Raw genomic sequence first — 6,142 nt, forward strand, 5'->3', positions numbered from 1 at the left:
GTATATTAGTTGTGCTGTGCTAGGGCTAGTTGTGCTGTGCTAGGGCTATTCTTTGGAGAATCCTAATTTGTGAACACACGTTCACCTTTATGCCACATTGGTTTATTAGTGAGGCATAATTCTACTGCATCTCAACTGAAGATTGCGGGAGAGATCCTATTTGTTTTCTCTTCAATTGAGGATTCCATTAATCTGCATCACAATAAGAAAATTGTGGAAGAGTTTCACTTCGTTCTTCATCACAAAAAGACATCTTATTTAACCAATAAATGGCACCAGAGGAAGTAAGGCAAACACAAAATTCATATTAGGAGAAGAGGAGATAGTATACATGGAAGAGCAAGATGTACGTGAAGGAATTGAAAATTGCTCAAGAAGTCTAATAGGAAGACTCATGGCGGATAGAGGCTTTAGTGGGGGCATAATGGAGGCAGCACTTAGTGCAATCTGAAACCCTCCCGATGGCTTTCGAGTCAAAGCTCATGGTGACAATGTATTTCAGTTCTTTTTCGAACGCGAATCTGACGGCATAAAGATAGAAAAGGGATCCCCTTGACTCTTTAAACAGTTTGTGATTCAAGAAAAACGATGGAGTGCAACTGTCAAAATAGAAGAAGAAGACTTCACACGGATTCCAATGTGGGTGCAAATGTGAGGACTATCAGAATATTGCAAGACTAAGGATGCAGCAAGAAAAATCGGAGAAAGACTAGGAGAGATTATTGATGCTAACACTTTTAGTATGAAAGGGAAGGAAGATAGAATAATGAAAGTAAGGGTGAACCTAGATATTACCAAAACCTTAGACAATCAATCAAAATCTCTAGTCCCTATAAATCCATCTTTAAAATCCAGCTGAGAAAATAGGACTTTACTGCTACTATTGCGAATACATAGGACATGAAAGCAGAAATTGCTTTAAATTTATTGAAGCTGCTGCAACAGATCAAGGGGTAAAAGAGGCATGGAGCTCAGAGTTGAGAGCCACTTAAATAGGATGGAGACTTAAAGACCAAAAAAAAACTCAAACCAAAAGAACACCAAACGTGAATCAATTCAACACAAGCCTTCTATGAAAACAACATCTGTAAACCTCCTAAAAAGTTTTTCAAACCTTGCAGGTAATGAGACAAATAAAGTCCCACTAAACCCCCAAAACCAATTAACCCTGGTCCATATTGAACCTCATCTTGACCACCACACATTTCAATATACTAAGCAATAACATCAAAACTTAAACCAAAATACAGAACCAGACCCCTCACACAACCACCACGTCCTACCTCCCACCAATACACGATATTACACTAATTATGCCTTACCCGAACCAATTCCAGCAGTGAAACAAGACCATGGAGGAATGCAAATTGTCTCAAATGTTGAACTCACATTGGGCGGTAGCAATAATATGAAAGGAGGAAGTAGAAAAAGGTTAAAACTAAAACATCTAACAAGAAACGAGGAAGCAAGAGAGAGACTATTTGTTAGATTCGGCCGTAAAAGAATTTCAGAACACAAATCTTGCTGAAGGGGAGCAGGGTGTCATCCCAAGATGGGCACCCCAACAGTCATGAAGATGTACACATGGAACTACCGGGGTTTTGAGAAACCTGATAGTTCACAACATCATCAAAGGGATGCAAATTTCTCATTTTCCTGAGGTGCTGTTTCTTTCTGAGTGAAACAAAGCAACAACCCTCATTTGTTGAAAGACAATTAAAGAAATGTGGTGTAAGGTGTTGATGGATTGAATCATATCCATAAATCTATAGTATTTATCTATATTCGATCCGTAATTTGCATATATAATCCGATCAACAACATAATTTAATAGAATCTATAATCTAATTGAATCAGATCATGTATATCAGATCTATATCCACATATTTGATTTGTATATCCATATTAAAAAATAAATAAATAATATATATGTTATTTTTATGTTTTATTTCAATTAATAATTATTATTTATATATGTTATATTATTTTATTTTTTGTTATTTAAAAAAATTAGTTTAATAATATTTTAAGATTGATATTATCTTTTTTTTCTAGTGGGTGCGTGATTGAGGACTAGGGTTCTTCTCTCAATTTCAAAGTTTGGTTCAGAGAAGAGAAGAGAAGAGAGGACTGTGTGAGACTGTGAGTGTAGTCAGTCGCGAAGAGGATTTAGGATTTTAGGGTTTTCTTTTTTTTTTTCTTTTGTTTCTTTCTAAAGATAAAACGGCGCCATTTAAAAAAAATTTTTCGAACCGAAAATCCTTCAAAAAATCGGCCAATTCTATTGGTTTATCGGTTAACCACCGATTCGACTAGTTCTATGATCGATTTTTTACCAAACAATTTATAGGTCTAGCCGGATCGATCTGGTAATTGGTTTTTGGTTAATCTGGTTGAATCGGTCGATTCGATTCGATTTTCAGAACAATTATTTTGGTTCGAATGACGATTTTTTAAAACTAAATTAAACTTTAGGGATGATTTTATAAGCAAAAAAGGTTGGGGACGAAAAAAATTTTTAACCCCTACCTTAAGAACTAAAATCGTACTTAACCCTAAAGAAAAAATATGTGTATTCAAGTTAAGTAGAATGATATAATATAAAAGAGTATTTATAAATGTTAAGAGAATTAAAATAATAAAAACGTAATATCTTATAATAAATATTTAAATATATTAAATAATTCTAATAAAAACTAATTGATCCTAATATATTCTGATAATAGCATTATTTTTTCTTAGTTGATGAAATATGAATTTCTTCCCATGTCGACACTTATTATTTGTGTATATATATAAGTTTTGGTAATTTTTTAATTAATGTAATTTAGAGACGTAATAAATTTTCACAATAGTATATGAAAGGGGAAAATGATATTTTTACTAAACAAATAATATGCTTGATTAAATGACAATATACAAAACTTATTACACAATATAATAACGATTAGAAAAACTAAATTTTAGTATATTTTGTTGGAATATAAATTGACAATATGATTATTGCACGTTAAATAATTTGGGTAACAATATTGTCACCTAGCTTTTATAATATTTCTCTATACATAATTTTTTAAATTATATGTTTGTATAAATTTATAAAAAAAATGATATTGTCAAAATAGAAGTGTGAATATATATTTCCTGTAATTTTGTTAATTATTCTCTTTTTAGAATTACAAATTCATATATTTGTATTTTTATTTTAGTACATAACAAATTTATAACAAACATCTCATCAAAAATAGTTATTTTTCACACGTACATTCTTAATGAGTTAGATAAAATATTAGATAAAATTAAAAGTATTTATACAATAAAATAATACTAAAATAAAATTTTAAAAAAAATAAAATTTATATATAATTTATATATAAAAAATTAAAATTAGAGGGAGATGGCCCCTTTTCTTATCATGTGGCTCCGGCACTACCTTAATGTACATAAACTCCTTAATCTTGTAGAATTTACAGTTTACAAATAAATATTTGTCCTAAATTTACGTGTTGTCTCTCTAACCTAAATATTAATATGCAGAATATAAATTAAGAGGTTATATTATATGATGCATTAAAAAATAGAAGAGTGTAAATTTTAAGGGGCTCGTTGTAAGAGATGTTTGATAATTTTATAAATATAAACAAAAGAGTTTGTTGCTAAAATTGTGAATTAACATGCAATAATCATCCTTGAAAACTAACTGTAAAACCGAAAAATATATGTACCTCAAAGTTTTTGAAATTCCGGAACTCCATCCGATTCATGTGATAGAACCGCCTAGGTGTGCCAACTAGTATGTTAGCGCCTTCTTTCTCTAACTTCTTCATGTCTGATTTCACTTCAACCCCACCAACAAGCAGCATAGACTTAACATTCGCTAAAGTTGGAATGAAAGGTTGTGCAACATGCATGATATATTTGATTTAATAGTTCCTTTGTGGAGGATCTGATTATTCATACTACCTAGTATAAGCAAAAAATAAAATAAAATAAAAAACAAAAATAAAAAGTAAAAACTATTTACAGATATTACATAATTAGAATTAGTTTGCTGCAAAATAATTAAACCTTTAATGTATATAAGATAATAGAAGGAAGATTCAGTGAATCCACCGCGAAAAAAAGTAATTTTTTTTGTATATTAAAAAAATTTTGGTTTAATTTTCAATCCTTGGATTTTATGATATTTTTTAAAATTATGGGAGTAAGACAATACGCCTCCCTTGTATTGATAATAAGCCTCCTTATATTGTATATTTTAATTAAAATATACAATACAAGTGGGGTATAACACCATACCACACAGAATTTTACACTTAGGATGTAAAATAGAGGTGGCGAGGCGCTACGATCTCTAAAATAAAATACATACATATAATAGCAGAAAGAATATAATAAACTAGGAGTCTTGAAAAAAAGGTAAAACAAAATCGCAAAATAAAAAGCACAACGCTCCGGAAACGAGATTTCTTGCGTGCCAAGAAACCTGAAGATCATAGGTATAAGAGTAAAGCATCGTTTTTGTCCCCAACATTTGGGGTAAGTCTCAAAGTTGTCCCTAACATTTCAATCGTTCTATTTAAGTCCATAACGTTTTAAAACTGACTCAATGTTGTCCTGCCGTTAGGGATCCGTTAACAGAATTGACGTCGGGACAAAATTGAGACTATTTTGAAACGTTAGAGACTTAAATAGGACAAAAACGTTGGGGACAAAAATGATACATAGAAATAAAATTTAATTTTATCCTTCAATAATATCAATTTTTTACTATACATAGTATTCGATTATTTTTTAATCACATCTAAGTAAATTACACTTAATCATATTACTTTCATTTAAATAAATTATTTTTTTTATTTTACTCTTAAAAATTTTTAGTTATCATAAAATATTTGTAAAATGACTAGTATATAAACTTGCAGAAAAAAATAATATATATACAATAAAATATAAATTATACCTTTTGTCTCTAATGTATCAAAATTCTTTAAAATTATAAAAAATAAATTTATTTAAAATAAAAGTAATGTGATTAAGTATAATTTATTTAGATGTAATTAAAAAATAATTGAATACTACGTACAGTAAAAAATAATATTATTGAAAGATAAAATTAAATTAAAATTTATTTTTATGTATCGTTTTTGTCCCTAACGTTTTCGTCCGATTTAAGTCCCTAACATTTCAAAATCGTCTCAATTTTGTCCCGCCGTCAATTCTGTTAACGGATCCCTAATGGCAGGACAACATTGAGTCAATTTTGAAACGTTAGGGATTTAAATAGAACGATTGAAACGTTAGGGACAACTTTGAGACTTACCCCAAACGTTGGGGACAAAAACGATACTTTACTCTAGGTATAAATAGACAAAAGAGAGAATAAAGAGTCAAGGATACAGAATAACTAGCTCCTAACTCAGCCTGCGAAACCAAGGTTGGCCGGAGAATATATACATACTTATATACATATCCCAAAATACCCAAAATACAAAGATAAAACTTTAACTCTCCTTAAACCTCTAAGAGGAACAAAATAAACAAGTTAGTTGGAGAGAAAGCGAGGTATATATATACATAAACCAAATAGCAAAAGAAACTCAGAAACCACTTCGCTTCAGAAGTCCAGATGCCTACCGAGGAGCCTCCCGACCTGCATCTGAAAAACAACAACACATTATGGGGTGAGAATCGGAGGTTCTCAGCATGGTAAATGTGTCACACATATAATATATAAGGTCTTGGGAATGGCAAAGGCAATCCTAAAACGCCGACACTCAGATTATACAGCTTAAGTACTAAACAGAAACAACAAAGGGGTAGGTGTTCTAAGGAAAATCTAAACTCAGCTTAACTTAATCTTAACCTTACCCTAACCACCTTTTCTCCGTTCCTCCGTCTCCAGTGAGTTTGCACAGACAGTCAAACAGACAATTGCAAGCACATGTAGGAGACAAGTAGTGCAAGTAACAAATATAGCAATTAACAACATTATACAGCAAACAGAAACAACAAAGGGGTAGGTGTTCTAAGGAAAATCTAAACTCAGCTTAACTTAATCTTAACCTTACCCTAACCACCTTTTCTCCGTTCCTCCGTCTCCAGTGAGTTTGCACAGACAGTCAAACAGGTCAAACAGACA

This window comes from Arachis ipaensis, chromosome B06 (assembly GCF_000816755.2).
Source record: "Arachis ipaensis cultivar K30076 chromosome B06, Araip1.1, whole genome shotgun sequence".
NCBI lineage: Eukaryota > Viridiplantae > Streptophyta > Magnoliopsida > Fabales > Fabaceae > Arachis > Arachis ipaensis.